Source organism: Nicotiana sylvestris, chromosome 8 (assembly GCF_000393655.2).
Source record: "Nicotiana sylvestris chromosome 8, ASM39365v2, whole genome shotgun sequence".
In the NCBI taxonomy this organism is placed as follows: domain Eukaryota; kingdom Viridiplantae; phylum Streptophyta; class Magnoliopsida; order Solanales; family Solanaceae; genus Nicotiana; species Nicotiana sylvestris.
In genome coordinates this window covers 204,920,981-204,942,093 of record NC_091064.1, presented here as the reverse complement: position 1 = coordinate 204,942,093, position 21,113 = coordinate 204,920,981, and positions in this window count along the sequence as shown.

Sequence of the window (21,113 nt, the reverse complement as noted above, 5' to 3'; positions counted from 1 at the left end):
TTTTACCAATTCTAAAGAAATTCAAGATGCCTGATATTCCGAAATACGATGGAACAACTGATCCACGGGATCACGTAACTGCATTTACAACTGGTGTAAAGGGCAACGATTTGATCAAGCAAGAAATTGAATCAGTATTGGTCAAAAAATTCGGAGAAACACCCACGAAGGGAGCATTGCCTCTTTTACCTGAAAATTTTATTAATTCTTTTCCTGAGCTTGCAGATTCATTTATCAAAGCACACTCAGGAGCTCAAAAAGTTGAAAAGTGAATGAAGGACATTTTCAAACTAAAACAAGGAAATACGGAGCTGCTCAGGGAATTCATAGATAGATTCCAGCGTGAAAGGATGATGTTGCCATGTGTACCTGATAACTGGGCGGCTATGGCCTTTGCTAGTAATCTAAATGAAAAAAGCTCGGAAGCCACGAGGAGACTCAAAGAAAGCTTACGAGAATTTCCAACAACAACTTGGAATGATGTTTATAATAGATACAACACAAAGCTATGGATAGAGGAAGATACTATCATTGAGTCTCGGAAAGATGAAAGAGTGAGTTCAAGACGAGCTGAAACTGAAAAAAGATCCGATAAAAACAGGTACGAACCTTACATGGGACCAGCAGGAAGGGATTCTCATTCAAAAAAGGAAAACCCAAGGTATGATCCTAGATCAACAGATAGAGAGTCAGGTTCATCATCAAGGTTCGGAATAAAACGAAACATGCGAGATACGCGAGATGATGACAGAAGCTCGAAAGCAAAAATCGGCGGCTACAGTTTTAATGTTAGCACATCCGAGTTGGTGGATGTTTTAAGAAGCATGGGAGACAAGGTATGGTGGCCAAAAGAAATGAGATCAAACCCAAATAGGAGAAATCTCGATTTTTGGTGCGAGTTTCATAACGATCACGGTCACGGTCACAAAACGGCGGATTGCATATTGTTACAAGGTGAAGTAGAACATTTATTAAAACAAGAGTACTTAACTAAATTGTTTAGTGAAAAAGGAAAGCAAGCATATATGAAGAATAAGCAGGAACCGCCAAAACCTCCTTCACCAAAAAGGATGGTTAATGTCATAAGTGGAGGGGAAGAGATCAATGACGTAACATATACGGTAGCAAAGAAGGTATCAAAAATTACAGTTACCCACGGAAAGCGAGTTCGATAGGTTTTGGAAGAAGATAGTATAAAATTTGATGATGCTGATGTAGATGGCGTGCTGACCTCACATAATGATGCACTAGTAATATCTTTACTTGTACATGACACTAATGTAAAACGAGTTTTGATTAACCCAGGTAGTTCTATGAATATCATTCTGTTGAGAGTGGTAAACGAGATGCAAGCCAATGATAAGCTAATACCCAAGACACACACCTTCTCTGGTTTTGACAACTCGAGCATCATAACAAAATGGGAGATAATACTCACCACATTCGCAGAACGAGTAGTCAAAGACACCAAATTTCAAGGAGTAGAAATGGATATGGCTCACAATATGATTCTCGGTAGACCATGGATTCACGAAATGGATGTTGTTCTATCTACTTTACATCAAGTTATCAAATTTCCTTCACAATGGGGAATATGACAAATCCGTGGTGACCAACAAGCTTCTCAAAGCATTAACTCCGTGGCAGATTCAAGCGCAAAAAGTGATGAAAAATAGCAATCACAGAAATCAGTTGAGGATACAGCAACACGAGCCTCAACTGAAGCGGGGCAAATAGATGTAGACTCGTGGCCTGATATTATTTAAGAACCAGAAGAAAATGAAAACATCAAACAACAATCGAGGAACTGGAAGCTGTGGTACTATTTGTACACTGGCCGGACAGAAAAGTCTACATTGGGACCAACCTCAACCCAGAGATGAAACGTAAGTTGATTGAATTTTTAAAGGCTAACGTAGATTGTTTTGCTTGGTCCCATTCAGATATGACAGGTATACTACCGGAGGTAATGACCCACAAATTAAATGAAGATCCATCATACCCACCTGTCAAATAAAAGAAAAGGAAGCAAGGCTCCTTTAAGAATCAAGTGATTCAAGATGAGGTGCAAAAGCTTTTAAAAATCGAGTCCATCCGCGAGGTAAAGTGTCCAGATTGGTTGGCTAATACTGTAGTAGTGCCCAAAAATAATGGTAAGTGGCGAGTTTGTGTAGATTATACTGATCTAAATCAAACTTGCCCTAAAGATTCTTTTCCATTACCGCACATAAATCAACTAATTGATGCTACTGCAGGACATGAATTATTAAGTTTTTTAGATGCCTATTCAGGATATAATCAGATTAAAATGAATCCTCTAGATGAAGAAAAAACTTCCTTTATCACAGACATGGGGACTTACTGTTACAAAGTTATGACGCTCGGCCTAAAGAATGCTGGGGCCACATACCAAAGGCTAGTGACCCAAATGTTTCAAGAACACCTAGGAAAAATCATGGAGGTGTATATAGATGATATGATGGTCAAATCACAACAAGCAGGGGATCATATTAAACATTTATCAGATACATTTCAGATTCTTCACAAATTTAACATGAAGTTAAATCCTGCGGAATGTGCATTTGGTGTGTCATTAGGTAAGTTCTTGGGATTCCTTGTTTCTAATCGTGGCATTGAAGTAAATCTCGCGCAGATTAAAGCTATTGAGGAAATTCCGGATATACTTACGAACAAAAAAGAAGTGCAGAGGTTGACATGAAGAATAGTAGCATTGGAAAGGTTTATTTCTAAGTCATCAGAAAAGTGCTTCAAATTCTTTTCAGCCCTAAAAAAGCAAAATCAGTTTGAATGGTCTGAAGAATGTCAACAAGCGATTAAAAATTTAAAAGTGTACTTGTCAAATCCACCATTGCTAGCCAAACCAAAAGATGGGGAAAAACTACTCATCTACCTTGATGTTTTAGAAGTAGCGGTAAGTGTCGTATTAGTTCGAGAGGACCAAGGTAAATAATCTTTGATTTATTATGTTAGCAAGTCTTTATTAGATGATGAGACTCGATATCCTTATTTAGAAAAACTTGCACTAGCATTAATTATAGCATCTAGGAAATTAAGGCCTTATTTTCAATGTCATCCTATCTCTGTAGTAACTGTCTACCCTTTACGTAATATATTGCATAAACAAGAGTTATCGGGTAGATTAGCCAAGTGGGCTATAGAGCTAAGCGAATACGACATAACATATCAACCTAGAACTGCAATAAAGTCACAAGTTTTGGCAGATTTTAGCCCATGGTTACAAGTAGAGGTAGAAAAAGAACTGCAGGTATTTAACAGGTCTAATCCAGGTACTTGGACCTTATTTACTAATGGTTTCTCAAATATAAAAGGAGCAGGTCTAGGCATTGTCTTGGTACCACCTGTGGGAAAAACCATATGACAAGCCATAAAATGTTATCCTATCACTAATAATGAGGCAGAATACGAAGCTGTGATTACAGGTTTAGAATTGGCACGAGAGCTCGGAATACAGTAGGTCTTAATCAAAAGCGATTCGCAGCTCGTAGTTAACCAAAAGTAGGGGATTTATATAGCTAGAGAGGCAAGGATGCAACAATACCTAGAAAAAAATGGGACTTAGTCAGACAATTCCAAACTTGGAAAGTCACGCAGATACCAAGGGAAGAGAATGTCGAGGCAGACACTTTGGCTAATCTTGCATCCGCGGCAGAAGTGACAAAGGAAGAAAACTCTTCTGTAATACACTTGTTTCATTCAGTGCTTGATCAAGACAAAACCGAGGTAAATTACAATAATCTAACTTAGGATTGGAGAAACGAGATTGTCAATTTTCTGCAGTATGGAATACTACCTGAAGATAAGAAAAAGGCTCAAGCACTTCGCCAAAATGCTGCTCGTTACTGTTTAAATCAAGACAATTTATATAAAAAAATGCTCGGTGGCCCATTAGCAAGATGTCTCGGGCTTTCTCAAACGGAATATGTGATGAAAGAAATACATGAGAGATATTGTGGAAATCACGCTGGAGGAAGATCTTTGGTAAAAACTATAATTAGAGCTGGCTATTACTGGCCAAAAATGGAAGAAGAGGCAAAATATTTTGTGGCAAAATGTGACAAGTGCCAAAGATATGGCAACAACATGCATCGACCAGCTGAATTGTTACATCCGGTTGTTGCACCATGGCCTTTTATGAAGTGGGGGATGGATATCGGAGGTCCACTACCACAACCCAAAGGCAAGGTAAGATTTCTGTTAGTACTCACCGACTATTTTACTAAGTGGGTAAAAGCAGGAGTCTTAAATAAGTATGAGAAAAAAAGGTGAGAGACTTCACCTGGCAAAACATCATATGCCAGTTTGGGGTTCCAAAAGAGATCATGTGCGATAACGGACCGCAATTCATAGGTGCACAAATCACAGAATTCTTCCAAAGTTGGAAAATTAAAAGGATTACCTCGACACCTTATCATCTAGTGGCCAATGGACAAGTTTAATCAACAAATAAAGTTATTATCTACAACTTGAAGAAAAGACTAGAAGAATCAAAGGGCAAGTGGCCAGAGGTACTACCTGGAGTCTTGTGGGCTTACCGAACAACAACAAAAATAAGTACGGGAGAGACACCGTTCTCACTTATATACGGTGTTGAAGCCTTAATTCTAGTCGAAATAGGGGAGCCAAGTACGAGATATACTCGAGCTACTAAAGAGATGCAGGTAATCTGGATTTGCTTGAAGAAAGGAGGGAAACTGCCTTAATAAGGATGGCAGCGCAAAAATAAGTTATTGAGCAGTATTACAATAGGAAAGCTCGTCTCAGATACTTCAAGATTGGAGACTACGTACTCAAGAAAGTTTTCTAATCCACGAGGGAAGCCAATGCAGGAAAGTTAAGTCCATATTGGGAAGGGCCTTACAAGATTCATGGCATCGCAGGAAAAGGTGCATATGAGATTAAAACCCTGGATGGCAAGATTCTACCTTCAAGTTGGAATGATGTTCATCTAAAGAAGTACTATTTCTAAGGGAAGGAAATACCAACGGTCAGGTATCCCCACTTATGATTTTTATTTTTAAATTGTTAAAGTTGTACTAACAATTTTAGATGATGGGCAAAAAGCTAGCCCACACTAAATGATGAATTTAGACTTGAAAGGCACGCGAAAGAAACATAATTTCCGGTCTAGGGTTACAACTATTCTAATGGAAATGTGATGGGTTAAGTAATCTTCATCTAAAATTAGACCTCCGAGTCATGTATGTTTTTCCTTTTCAGGGAAAGGACCGCATGGAAGGAATAATCTAGGGGTGAGCATAATACCGACCGAACTGAAAGAACCGGTCGAATCGTGGATTTTGGTTTAATCGGTTTTTCGGTCGGTGCACGGTTTTAAAATTGTTAATTTTTGGGTTTTCGGTGCGGTTTACGATTTTTGTATTTCGATTTTTGGTTAAATCAAAAAATCGAAATTTTTGTATTACCCATCTTATTGTCTGCTGAGCTTACTTCTCTACCCAGATTCACATTAAGTAAAAGAAAGAAAAATTACCAGGGCAACCATAAACGCTGATTTAATAATAACACTTGCATAGAATATGTATGGTTTCACCGCATCAATATCTATTGAAAGCCATACTGCCATTAACATTCAATAACTGAAGTTCAAAGTCGCTCAAAGAATAAGCACGGATGATGTCCTTAATGCAAAGCTCAGGCGCCAATGTTCTCAATCACAACGCCTTTGTCCATCCTCTTCACAATACCGGCAATAACCTTTGATGTTCCTACAAACTGTAAATACTTCGGTGTTCCTACAACTGTTTGAAACCGAAAATATAAACTGGAAATAACCGAACCGAACTTTGAAAAAACCGTACTGAACCGTAAATACTTTGGTCTGATTTGGTTATTAATACTATAAAATCGAAAACCGATAAACTGAACCGTACTTATATAATAACCGATGAACCAACCGATGCCCACCCCTAGAATAATCAAGTGCTTGAGATTTCATACTTCAAAGCTCAAACGCTTGGGGGACTATATAATATACATATAATAAATGTATAAGGAAGGAAAAGAAGGCTGAAACAATTAAATTTCAAGTCAAGCCTAAAGTCACTCAACAAATATTAAGTTTAGAGCAAAGTCACGAGCCAAAAACGCAAGCCTGATCCAAAAACCTGTGAAGAATACACTCGTGGATACAAATTTCAACGAATGTTTAGGTTAAATGCAGTATTTAGCCATGGGTCATAAAGAAACCTTGGATTTTCTTTTTTACAAATCTGGTGTAAAGAAAACAGTTACGGAAGAGTTATAGAAGATATTTAAATACATGTAAGGTGTTACTTAAGTTTGACAAGTTCGAATGAAAACTTTTATCAAAGTTATTCCAAGAAACATGTGTGTTCCTATTTCTCCTTTAGAATGTTTGCACAGTAAAGCAAACTAAAAAAATCCTTAAAGAAACCGGTATTTTCATGATTATTGAGACTTTATATTCCTGCATCTAAAAGTTTTGGCCTTTAATTTGATCTAAAAGTTTTAATTGGTGATGTTATATTTCTGCATCTTTTATTGATCTAGATCTAAATCTAGTATCTTCAACCTGTTTTTCACTGCCTCTCTTTGTTAAACCCCACTGTCGCTCTCCGCCGCGCGTGTTCTCCAACTTCCGGCGTCTCTCTGACATACTTTTCAGAGTTTCGCATTCTCACTCTGTTTGTACGGGTTCTTTCTTTACACTTTCTCTATCACCGAGATTTGTAAATTTCAAATATTAAATTATACAAAGTGGTACCCATTCCTGATCTTCCTTTGTCTCTTTCGATGATAGTAGAAATATAAAGGCATTGATCCATTTTGAATATTAAACTTATTTTGGTAAGTTTCTGCCTGATCTCCATTTTTCTGTATTCGTCCTTTTGGTTATTTTTTCTTCTATTTTAACCCACTTTCTGATATTTAGCAATAATTTCATACTTTTTGGTTTTAATTTCATACTTTGTATTTTCCTTCAATATTGTTTTTAGCTAACCCAAAGGTTTTTAGGGACCCAAAGATTTGATTTGAGTTGGTCTATCAAGACTCTATATAGTTGAATTTTCAGTTGAGAAGGGCACTTGTTCTATCTTGCTTCACGTCATCATATTCTTCAATATTTTTTTGTCTTCTTCTCCGTTCTTGGTACATTCTATATTGTTGGGACTATACCAGTGGTAGCGGTCATAGCTCCTGCTGGTTTTTGGGTCGTGGTATTTTCTGTGTTTTCAGGAATTCTCGGAGTATTGGAGACAAGTTGGGCGCACGAGCACTGGCAAAGGAGAGCGACCTGGGCGAGTGTCAGCAAAGGGCGGTAGGAAGTGGTGCGTGAGCGCACAACTGCATCGAGTACAACAAATCAGCCACAGGTTTTGTTATCAGGAGTTGGTACCTCCTGTTTTACTGTTTCCCTTTTGGTGTTAGCTAAATTACTGTTACTTTACTTCGCAATAGTTAAACCTTTCAACTAGGATACTAGTTACCATTGGTTTCCTTCTTGTTTGATTTGTGTACGTTGTGCACTAGCGAGTCTTCTCTAGATAGTTGTAGGTGTAGTGGCTGCAGTCTGGGATGATAGAATAAGGGTATGTCCTCAGGTGGGGCAGAGTGGGGGCTGGGGTTAGGGGGTGGGTCGGGTAGCAGGGGAGGTAGAGGGGGCAAGGGAGCCTATAGGTTGAGAATTTGATCATGGAACATAGGTTCACTAACTAGTAAATCCATAGAGTTGACGAAAATCCTGCAGAAGAGGAAGATTAATGTAGCGTGTGTCCAGGAGACTAGGTGGGTCGGATCGAGGGCGAAAAACGTGGATGGGTATAAGTTGTGGTACTCTGGTATCCTGAGGGGTAAGAATGGAGTGGGTATCCTGGTAGATAGTCATCTTAGAGAGTCCGTGGTAGAGGTCAGGCGGGTGAATGATAGACTAATGACTATTAAGTTGGTGGTAGGTGAGGGTACTTTAAATGTCGTTAGCGCGTACGCACTGCAAGCAGGCTTAGATGAGGATATTAAGAGGTGCTTTTGGGAGGGGTTGGATGAGATTGTTCGTAGTATACCGCCTTCTGAGAGGTTATTCATAGGAGGAGATTTCAATGGTCATATTGGGTCATCTGCAAGTGGGTACACTGAGGTGCATGGCGGCTTTGGTTACGGAGAGCGGAACGGAGGGGGCATTGCGCTGTTGGACTTTGCCAAGGCTTTCGATCTAGTCATTGCGAACTCGAGTTTTACGAAGCGAGATGAACATTTGGTTACTTACCAAAGTTCGGTGGCGAAGACTCAGATTGACTATCTCCTCCTCAGGAGATGCGACAGAAGGTTGTGCAAGGACTGCAAGGTTATCCCCGGTGAGACCCTCTCAACACAGCATAGGCTTTTGGTGATGGACATTTGTATTAGGATAAGGAGGAAGAAGAGGTCAGTACAAGGACGCCCTAGGATTAGGTGGGGCGCCTTAACTAAGAATAAAGCTAAGGAGTTGGAAGGAAGGTTATCGGCAATGGGAGCTTGGAGAAGTGGTGGGGACACAAACACAATGTGGTCGACGACGGCAGACTGTATAAGAAAGGCGGCGAGAGAGGTGTTAGGGATATCTACGGGCTGCAATGGTGGTCATAAAGGAGATTGGTGGTGGAATGCACTTGTCCAAGGTAAAGTGGAAGCGAATAAAGCGGCTTACCTGCGGTTAGTAGGGAGCACTAACGAGGAGGAGAAGAGAGAGAACAGTCAGAGGTATAAGGTAGCCAGGAAGGAGGCAAAGATGGCAGTGACGGAGGCTAAGACGACAGCTTTTGCTCGTCTGTATGAGGAACTAAGGAACAAAGGAGGGGAGAAGAAGTTATTCCGACTCGCTAAGGCGAGAGAGAGGATAACTCGAGACTTAGACCAGGTGAGGTGCATAAAAGATGACGACGGCAAAGTTCTGATGGGAGATGACCAGATTAAGAGGAGGTGGCAGACCTACTTTCATAAACTTCTAAGTAAAGAAGGAGATCAAGATATTAGACCTGGGGAATTGAGGAATGCCGACAGTCACCATGAATTAGGTAATTGTAGGGATATCGAGATCGATGAAGTCATGGAGGCAATGCGTAAGATGAGAGGGGGCAGAGCTACCGGGCCAGACGAAATTCCGGTTGAACTGTGGAGGTGTGTGGGTAGAGAAGGCTTGGAATGGCTTACTGCATTGTTTAGTGTTATATTCAAGACTAATAGGATGCCTGAAGAGTGGAGGTGGAGTACAATGGTCCCGTTGTATAAGAACAAAGGTGATGTCCAGAGCTGTAACAACTATAGGGGCATCAAATTACTAAGTCATACCATGAAAGTTTGGGAGAGAGTGGTAGAAATGAGAGTGCGAAGGACGGTGTCTATTTCAGACAACCAGTTCGGGTTCATGCCGGGACGATCTACCACAGAAGCTATCCACCTTATTAGGAGGATGGTGGAACAGTACAGGGATAGGAAGAAGGATCTTCACATGGTGTTTATTGATTTGGAGAAAGCGTACGATAAGGTTCCTAGGGAGGTCTTATGGAGCTGCTTAGAGGATAAAGGGGTCCCGATTGACTATATTAGGGTGATTAAAGACATGTATGATGGAGCTAAGACTCGGGTTAGGACAGTAGGAGGCGACTCTGAACATTTTCCAGTTATTACGGGGTTGCACCAAGGGTCTGCGCTCAGCCCATTCCTATTTGCCCTGGTGATGGATGCACTGACTCATCATATTCAAGGGGAGGTGCCATGGTGCATGCTATTTGCTGATGACATTATTCTAATTGACGAGACACGAGGCGGCGTCAACGAGAGGCTAGAGATTTGGAGACATGCTCTTGAGTCTAAAGGTTTCAAGTTGAGCAGGACGAAGACGGAATACCTCGAGTGCAAATTTGGAGTTGAGCCGACGGAAGCGGGAGTTGAGGTGAGGCTTGACTCTCAAGTCATTCCCAAAAGGGGTAGTTTCAAGTACCTTGGATCGGTTATTCAGGGGATCGGGGAGATTGACGAGGATGTCACACACCGTATAGGGGTGGGGTGGATGAAGTGGAGGTTAGCGTCGGGAGTCTTGTGTGATAAAAAAGTGCCACCGTTACTAAAAGGTAAGTTTTATAGAGCAGTGGTTAGGCCTGCCATGTTATATGGAACTGAGTGGTTGCCGGTAAAGAACTCACACATCCAGAAGATGAAAGTAGCGGAGATGAGGATGTTGAGGTGGATGTGCGGGAATACAAGAATGGATAAGATTAGGAATGAAGATATTCGAGAGAAGGTGGGCGTGGCCCCCATAGAGGACAAGATGCGGGAAGCAAGACTCAGATGGTTCGGGCACATTCAGAGGAGGAGCACTGATGCACCGGTGAGGAGGTGTGAGCGACTGGCTGTAGTGGACACGCGGAGAGGTAGAGGACGACCTAAGAAGTATTGGGGAGAGGTGATCAGACAGGACATGGCGCGACTTCGGATTACTGAGGACATGGCCCTTAACAGGGAATTATAGAGGTCGAGTATTAAGGTTGTAGGTTAGGGGAGAGTTGTAAATATTTTTACATCACAATAGAGTGAGACTAACCAGTTAGGAGTTAGACTAAGAATGTCATTGGTCATCTATTGATGCAGGGCTTTACCTGCTAGTCTTACTATACCAGTCATCTTTTTCGTATGTCGTATTCTGTATTTCATATATATTGTATTGCTGTTATTTTATTATGCATTTTTATGGTACTAATATATTGGCTTCTGTTGCTTTTTGAGTCGAGGGTCTCCTGGAAATAGCCTCTCTACCCTTCGGGGTAGGGGTAAGGTCTGCGTACATATTACCCTCCCCAGACCCCACGTGTGGGATTATACTGGGTTGTTGTTGTTGTTGTTGTTGTTGTTGTTGTTGTTGTTGTTGTTGTTGTATGTTTGCACAATATGAAGTTGAGACGTCTTCTTCATTAAGTGTCTTATATAAAAGGGTCCTCTTTTATAATTCATGCTTGATTCAAAATTTCATGAAATTAACTAAGCATTTTTAAGTGCAAAAAGTTAAAAGGGTAAAAAAAACCACATATTAAAATTAAAGTGGAAGCAAGACCCTGAACTTATAAAGAAACAAGGCAAAGGCAAATCATTAAAAGAGTATAACAGAAACTCAAGTCAAAGGTATTATAAAAAGTTGAAGCAAATTCTTTATAATATTCTAAAATTATTTAGTTTAAACTAAGTATGAACTTAGTCCTAACTTGATTATAGAAATCCCCAAAAAGACCTGGGGATATGTTGTTACCAAAAAACATTACCCCTAAATGGGACCAGGGGTAAAACCACCAAATGTTCCACTAACAAAATAAAAACAAAAAAAAAGTTAAACTTCACAAACAAACTTTCACTGTAGAGCAGGTTCTGAAGAAGAATTCAAGATAGTATCATCAGCAGCAGAAGGCTCGATTTGATAAGAAGGAGCTGGGACATCCACCACACCAGGATTATCTTCAATATTTTCGGGAGTATCAATCATGGGTGAAGAAAAGCTTTGGCTTTGCTAAATTTTTTCAATTGTCTCCTTGATCTTTGCTAACTCAACATCCAAGTTAAAACCTTCCTGTCTTACCTCCAAAAGAGTATCATGGTGCGTGTTCAAAATGGCTCAACTTACTTCAACAACGGCCTTGTCCTCAAGAGCCTCATAGTCTCTTTCCCAATGATCAATTTCACTATTGAGCTCCTCCCTCTCAGATAAAGCAGCATTGTAAGAATACTGTAAAGGGGCAAGTGAACTTTCCAAGAACTTGACCTTATCAGAAGACACTCGGAGATATTCTTGGGTCTGGGTGAGTGTTTGAACAGGCTCACCAGCATATACCTCTTTCTCATTCAACAGGGCCTTCAGACTTCTGATCTCTTCTATAGCTTTGGAGAGTTGTTCGGCAAAAAATGACTCGAGAAGGTTCTTATCCTTGCCCTCCTGGTTGGAAGAAGCTTTCTCAACAGCTAGCTCTGATGCCATGACTTTTAGCTGTTGCTCTAAGGTACATTTGTTCTCTTCTAAAACTTCCATCTCAAGCTGGAGGCTTTCATACTGCTCTTTCTAATTATCTGCCTCAATCTGGTAATCATGCATCAATTTCTCTGTATGAGAAACCCTTTTTATCATCTCTGTGCCGATGAGATTGATTTACATAAAAAAAAGGGGATAAGAATCCTAGTAGAAGGAAAATGGTATAAGATATTAAAAGAAGTCTATACCTTTAATGATGATTGTACGATGTCATTCATCCAAGTCAAAGAACTATGACTTTCTAGCTTGAACTTTTCAACCGGACCAATCAAGGGTTTTAACCATACGTCAGTCTGGCCTAACTTCTTCAGAAGATTACCATCGGCAGGAACTTCAATGGTAATTCGCTTCATTACCATGCTTCCACTTGAAGAGCCAATTTCAGTACGAGAAATATTAGTAGCAGGGACAGTAGACGATGTCATAATGGCTTGAGGCGGAGTAGAAATAGCAGCAGTATGAAAAGGCAAATGGCGTTCCATTGGGATAGATACGGAGAAGGAGGCAAGAGGTACTTCCTCAGATACTAAGTCAAAGTCTTCATTATCAGACCCACACGAAAAGAGGTGTTCAGCAGAGTCACGAGCTATCATGGGAGTCTCTTTGTCAAAACTCACTAAAGTGGCTTCAACAGGCTCGGTCACGGGAACAGAACAAAGGGGAGGAGTAACTTCGTCATTCGAAATGACACATCTTCTAGCCCGCGGCTTTCTAACCAAAAAACTTCCATTCCGCTCCTCTTTATCTTCAGAATCCTGGGGTATGTCATCTATCCTTTTCGATGAAGAACTCAAGATTATCTCCTGAGCTCTCACCACAGAAATTCTAGAAGCTGCGATTGACTTAACACTTACACCACGAATAGGAAACCCTGATAAAAAGAAGGGTTAAATAAATTTTAATGAAAGAATGAATAAAAATAGAAGGGGAAGAATAAAAGTTTTTACCGTGAGTCTTAACCTTCCAACCAAACCTATTTGAGAGGTACTTTCAAGATCTAACTTCCATCGGAGCAATAGTCAACAAGTTTTCTACCCAACTACGAAAATTGGAAATTTCTTCTACAGTTCCCATGGTTGCTGAAAAAAAAAGTGAAACAGTCACGGGAAGTACAAACTCGTAAAAAAAGAGAAAGTTGTACAGAAAACTTACGTGCAAAATTCTATTTTTCAAGGAATGATATATTTTCTTCACCCACTAACCCTATCGTACGAGTAGTAACAAATCGGGCGTATCAGTCGCGATCTTTATCGTCCTCACAGCTGACTAAACTCTCTTCCTCCTCGCCACCAAAGTAAAGATCCCATGACGAAACAACTTAGGGGAGTAGAGATGGATTAGATGAAAAAAGGTGAAAGGCAATTGAGCCAAATTATCCAAATACCTTAAACATGCAACAACCCTCCATACAGTGGGTCCAATTTGTCCTAAACACACATTGAAGAAGCGGCAGAATTAAATAATGACTGGATCAATAGGGGGTCTAAAGTCTAATGTAAAGGGGTACGCATACACAAAAGAAAAGCCAGCTTTGAAAGAAGCGATCCTTTGATTTGCATTAGGGATCAGAATTGGGAAATCGAACTTCCAATGATACTCTGTACGAACAACAGAGATCAAAACTTCAGTAATCTGTGAAGGGTAAACATCAGCACGATCATGAGAGGACATAAACCTGGTTTCTAATCGATTCTATATCAGTATAAAAAGAAAGTTCAGAAGGGATAATCTCGTCTAATGTAGGTTCACGGACTGGCTCGTTGGAATCTCTACTTCTGGCAGAAGACCTATGTGTAAGAGAAGCCTTAGTTCCAGAAGATGAAGGAGGAGTGGAACTAGGTTGAGAAGAAGAAGAACCTCGAAGTGAAATTGACCCTAAACTACGCAACCTACCCCTCTCCTGCTTCTAGTAGGAGCAAGAGGAAGTTCATCTACTATAAGAACTTTTTGTGGATCAGGGTTTGAAGAAGAATATTTGTGTGAAGAAGAAGAGAAGATTGAATAGTCAAAGATGGAAAACTTTTCTATGAAGTAAAAGACAAAAGAATATATTTATACTCAGAAGCAACCATCAAACAAAATGGTAATGATGGGAACGTCATAATGAAAACTGTCACTTCGTGATTGATGTAGCCATAAAAAGCCCTAAAAGACGCTGAAGGACTGTAGAACCAATTAAAAGCTACCACGTGTCACATGCATTAAATGGAAGTGACATGCGAAGCGTCAGTTCTAGAAAAGGTATAATGATATGTGGGAATGGTGGCAAAAATTCCCGCTTTAATGAGATCCACTTCCAAATATTTAATTGCTGAATAAATGGCAAATGGGGGGACTATCTGTATTGGGGAAAATCGAGTTAACATTTGAAATTAATTATATGGCTGACATGTCAAGACACGTGGATCAATAAAAGAATGACAGTTGGCAAAGAGTACACAAAGAGACGCGAGCCTTAATACATACGGGCAAAGGTTCAAGAAAACAAGAAGGAACGGTTACTCGGATCTCTTGATAATTTGAAGAGACATCAGTGGAATGAACCAAGATAGCAAAAAAGTACAAATACGTATTATCTGCAATTAATGAGCATAAATGATGGGGAACGTTATAGAATCTTAACGAAATGGTTATGATTGCCAATTATAACGTTTCATTAATGTCATTAATTTCTTATAATGGCTTTATTATGATAAGAAAGAAACATAGTACTTAGAAATAGCTATAAAAGGAGAGAAATAATATTTTGTATGGACATACTGATTATTATTGGAATATACTGATTTACATTGCTTTATTTTGCTTACTCGGCTACTTCTCAATTCTATTTTTCTTTTTCATTACATCGTTATTTCTTTATTTGATTATCAGTAACCCGAGTTCTTCTAAAATTAAGTTTTGACTGAAATTTCTATTTTATGGTTAAACACTAATACCATTATCAATCTGTAAAAACTATTTTTGTCCCCGAATATATTTTCACTCTCCAACCAAATACAGAAAAATATTTTTCAGAAGATATTTTCTAGAAATTCTCTTAAAAATAATTTTAAGTTTAAAGTAGATGTGTGCAAGCATGTTGCAACAAAATTAAAAGTTTTTCTTTTAAAAAATGCAAGAAAAATGATTCTTGAGATTTTCATTTTATGTTCAATAAAGATTTTTAGTCCAAACATTAGTTAAGCATAATAGATTCGTTTCATACTATCTCAATTCCAAAATTTTGGTTTAGTAATATATATGTGTGTGTGTGTAATGGACATATATCTTGTACTTATTGAATTGTATAAATACAAAGTGCAAATAAGTTTAAGTATGAGATGATAATACTCCCACTATTTCAATTTATAATAGTGTTTGAGTAGGCACGTAGTTTTAAAGAAAAAATCTAAAGCTTTCGAGAAATTTTATTTTGAGTGAGACCCAACCAACAAAACTTGTATGAGACACCTCTACCTATTTGACAAGTGAAAATATGGGTCCCACATATCTCCATCCCCTTTCTCAATTCCCTTGGTCATATTTTTACCAATTTTACCGGATGACAAAATGAAAAAGAAGTCAACTTTTCTCCTCTATCTTCTACTCCTTTTCTAAAAGGAACAGAACAGGTGGATTTTTAGGATCGTTTGTTCGTATATGCTTGTCCAAATTCAAGAGTCTAAAAAGAAGAATGACTGAATTTTTTTTCCTGTATTTTAAAGTAGAAAAATGATGAGCAAAATATTTTTGTGGGAGAATCATTGATTTTTTTGAGATATCTATGCTTTCTAGTTCCTTTGTAATTGTCGGATCAATAGTTTGGTTGAAGCTTATTAATCTGACATCTTACTGGCCTGCAATGATATAAACTCAACTTCACATTTATCATTTAATTTTAGTATTGTTTCTTGGATACAACTTTGAATATCTTTAGGTTTGAAGACCTTTTCTTTTGTGATGATATGGGATTCTAGATTTGAATTTTTACGTATATTTTATTTTCTGCAATAATTGAAAATTGTTGGATTCTTAGTGTCATATGCTAAATTTGAATCGTTGTTTGAGTTGAAAGTGTTAATTAAAATATTTGATGGTTGGATTCTACGAGACTGCATTGGAGAAGGAAAGGAACGAAATGCATTTGACTCAAAATTAAAGAGATGATGCATTTTAGTAAAAGTTGAAAGAAGAAAAGGGATGACTGTATATCACTGCTGGGAGAAACCGGAACATAAGTAGGTAATGTAGGACCCACTCTTCAGTAAAATTGGGTAAAAAAGATGAGAAATGAGATAGTGAAATGGAAAACACATAGTGTCAGAGAGATAAAAGGAGGAAGCTGACATATGGGACCCATATTTCCACTTGTCAAATAGGTAGAGGTGCCTTGTACAAATTTTATTGGTTGAGTCTCACTCAAAATAAAATTTCTCAAAGCTTTCCATTAGAAACTTATCAGACATTTATTTGATAAAATTATGTCATTAGAAAATAAATAATTTTAATTTAAATTATCTCCGAATATTAGAAAAAAGTGTCAGGAACATAGAAGGTCGTACAAACTTTCCCAATATGGAATGAGAAGCCAAACACGAAAATATGGAAATAGAAAGTGTCCTTCGTGTGACGGGACCCCGAGGACTAATAACTAGGGATTTTAGTCTATTTTATGCTTCTTTTTGCTTGAGTTTTGGATTAAAAACGTGTACAAGTATTTCCAAAAGCTAACTTGTTGTACTTGTTTGCAGTGTTTGGTCAAGAAGAGATAAGGATGTCATAACCAGTTCAAAAAAGGAATGAAACCTGCACAAGTTCAGAGCCAAGTCAAAGCAGCGCTACAATGGAAAATCCACCGCGGACACAGAAGACCCACCGCGATCGTGGTCCTTTTATCGCGATCCGTGGTGGCAAGGTTCAGAGAGATGATTTTCTGGGATTGCAAGCTACTGCGGTCCGCGGTGATTTTATGCGACCGCGTAACCTCTACCGCGACAGCGGTCCTTTTACCGCAATTCGTAGAGAATGGATTCAGAGAGCCTGGAGATTGAGCTAAAGTTTAAGACCGCAGTCCGCGGTTGATTTTACGCTGCATCGGTCCATTTTTCGTAGTTAGCGGTACCTCTGTCAGGGGCATTTTTGTCCAAAAAATTTAGCTGTGTATAAATACTACTTTTTCAGATTTTTAGGTCATCTTATCAGTAGTGATCACGTGAACGACGACTTTTACCTATTTTGGCTAATTTTGTAGCTAGTTTAGAAATTAGTCTTAGCTTCTTATCTTGTAATTACAATTTATGGATTATTCTTCATCTCAATCTATGATTTCTTCTTCAATTATGAGTACATAAATCCATTATCTAGGGTTGTGGCTCAACCCTAGTTTGGGTATTTAATGGATCTTTTATTTTAGGGCTTAGATGTTTATGGGTGGTTGATATTTGGCCTGATTTATACTTTCTATGTTGAATTAGTGGTTGCAAACACTAATTTGTGTCTTTTTGACTTAGGCTCTTCTTGAGAAAGAGAGACTAAGTCTAGGAATTTCAGGCCAACAAAGAATTGGGGTGTATTCAAGATATTGATAGCCTCAATTAAAGGGTTAAACCTAGAGATAGTAATACCCGACTTGAGCCAATATTGCTTGCACAAATTGAACACCCAATTGGGCTTGAGAAAGTCAATTTGAGCAAAGTCACTCTTACTACTGAGAGGTGTAGAGTGACTAGCTTCGTGCATTGGCTATATCACGATCCTAACTACAACATTATTGCCCTAATTTCTAGATCTCATTTGATACTCACCTAAGAGTAAGTCACTTCCCTAGTGCTTCTTGATCCATTTAGAAAACCCGACAACAATATCTACTTAGCTTAAATTCGTGCATCATTAGTATAAACTTAGAAGTAACAAACAAACAAGAATGATTAGAAGTGTAATCAAGAGCACTACACACTGCTAGATTAGATAGGAATCCAACTCCAAACATTATATTAGCTCCCTGTGGATTCGATCCCGACCTTTTCGGGTAAAAGCTGCATCGATCGCTTTTACCACTTTGTAGTGGTGTAGGGTTAGACCCGATCACTTTTTGGCACCGTTGCCGGGGAGCTAACGATTTTGGCTATCTATCTAAATAGTTTTGTGTATTTTTTTTCTTTCCTTTTGTGATGCTAATTTGTGTGAGTCGCCAATTCCGGTACAAAATGGTGAACAATAACAATGACCCTCTTGGAAATTCTATTCCGAGGGAGGAGGTAGATAACAATATTGATGATGAGGTACCTATAGCGCCTCAAGCTCAAAGGAGAGGCCGTCAGACCAATGATAATGTTCTAGACCCTCCCCTGCCACCTCCAAGAGCGGCTCCTCGGGTGCTTCCAAATGAAAGATATGCTAGTGCAATTATCTCACGCTGGATCCGGGCGGGCAATTTCCAAATTAAAAATGTGATGTTTACTTTGTTAGAGAAGCGAGGATATTTCACAAGTGCTCCCCATCAGAATGCTTATAAACATCTTAAAGGCTTTGTGGATACCTGTTGGGGAAGCAAGCAAACAAATGTGTCAGAAGATGCACTTCGGTTGAGATTGTTCCTTTTCTCACTTAGAGGGAAAGCTTTGGACTGGCTTGAAAGGCTTCCCAACCATTCCATCACTACGTGGGATGAGTTGGCGGACAAGTTTATAGCCAAGTTTTTCTTGCCAGGGCATATGGCGACTTTGAGAGATGAGATTTTGGCCTTCAAACAGGAACCTAATGAACCACTTCATGAGATCTGGGGGAGATATCGGACAATGGTGAAAGAATGTCCGAACAATAACATGACCGAAGCAATGATTCAGTAGACAATCTACCGTGGCATTAACACGACCAATCAGTATGTAGTGAACCAGTTAGCAGGAGGAACTTTTATGAACACACCTTATGATCAAGCGAGTGAGATATTGGATGAGATGGCAGATACTTCCTCGGCTTGGCAAAGTTGATCCAATGTGCCACAGGGTGACCCCACTATCATCCACTTGCACAAAGAGCTACATGATCATGGTTAGGCAATAGCGAAGTTAACCACCATAATGAACCAGTTGGCAAAAGCTCAATTGCAACAAGCTCAAGCTTTTAGACAAGTAAATGCTATGGAAGGTGTCAACATGTTGGTCAACAAGAGGCGACAAAGAGGTCAATAAGGTCAAGGTAGTCCGAATCAATATGACCAAGGTAGTGGTGGTTTCAATCAAGATAAAGGCTATGATGAGCAAAATAAAGAAGTGCAGTATGTGAACAATTACCAAGGACAAATGGGCAATGCTCCTAACCAACAACAACAATGGAGATCCCAAGGAAATTGGGGGAATCAAAACCAACAAGGCAATAGCAACTAAGGGAACAACAATCAAAATTAGGGCAACCAGAACAATCAGGACAACTGGAGTGGCAACAACAATAATGGGGGAGGAAACAACAACCAAGGGGGTTGGAACAATGGCAATCAAGGGAATCGGGGGCAAGGCTTTCAAAGGCCTCCGATGTATCAACAACCAAACAACCCACCTCCATTTCTGTCCCAAGGTCCTAGATCATCAAACAATGAGATGGGAAGGATCGAGATGATGTTTGAACAAATGATGAAGAACAACACCGACTCTGATGCCTAGTTGGCATCCCACAATACTTCAATCCGGAATTTGGAGGTTCAACTTGGCCAGATTTCACAGTCTTTAAATTCTCGCCCTATGGGGGTTCTACCTAGTAATACGGTAGTAAACTGAAGGGCTGGGACAACACCGGGCATGCAATGGCGACGATTACTAGAAGTGGTCGAGGTGGTGATGTGAATACCTCCAAGCAAAAGGAAATTATGAGTGATGAGATTCAAGTGCAAGATGATGATGTTCCTTTAGTTGATGAGCAAGTGAGAGAAAAGAATATGAATACGGAAGTGAGGATTGATGTTCATGATGATGAGGTGGAGACCCAAGATGACGTGAATCCGTTTAGGGAACATGTAATAGACATACCGGAAACGGTAGTGCCCAAGGCTAAGGCTCCCTTGCCAAGGCCTCCTCCACCTTACCCTCAAAGGCTTGCGAAACAAAAGAATGAGAACCAATTTAGGAAATTTATTGACATGATGAAGAGCTTATCAATCAATGTCCCTTTCGTGGAAGCTCTTGAGCAAATGTCGGGTTACGCAATTGTGCACTCGATTGTTCACCAAGTAACTGCAATTGTACACTCGATGGCTCCAAAGCTTGAAGATCTCGGCGCTTTTACCATCCCGTGTACCATTGGGAGCGCGGATTCTGCAAAGGCATTGTGTGATTTGGGTGCAAGTATCAATTTGATGCCTTACTCCGTGTTCAAAACTTTGGGTATTGGGCAACCGAGGGCTACTTCAATGAGGTTGTAAATGGCGGATAGAACTATGAAGAGGCCGCTTGGTATTATATATGATGATCTTTTTGGGGTGGACAAGTTCATTTTGCCACTTTGTGATCTTGGACTGTGAGGTGGATTATGAGGTTCCGATCATATTGGGAAGACTTTTCCTTGCAACTGGGAAGGCCTTAGTTGATGTGGAAGCTGGGGAACTCACCTTCCGATTGGATGATAAAAAAGTGTTCTTTCATGTGTGCAAGTCAATGAAGCAGCCCAACAGTACTGAAGTGTGCTCTTCATGGATCTTGTTATGGAAGTGATAGTTGATGATACTAGTGCAGCAATCATTGTGGAGGACCCTCTAGAAGCGGTATTGTTGAACCTTGATGTCAATGAGGATGAAGGTCGGGTGGAGTGTGTCAATGTGTTTCATGGAATGGGCTCTTACTCTTATGAGCCTCGAAATCTCTCTTTGGATCTTGAGGATAGAAAAACTCCACCAACAAAGCCCTCAATCGAGGAACCACACGTGTTGGAGTTGAAGCTTTTGCCAGCATACCTCAGGTATGAATTCTTAGGCCCTAGTTCAACTTTGTCAGTTATCCTTTCCTCTTGTCTTACTAATATGTAGGTAGATGCCATATTGGCGGTGCTCCAAAAATAAAAGAAGGCAATTGGATGG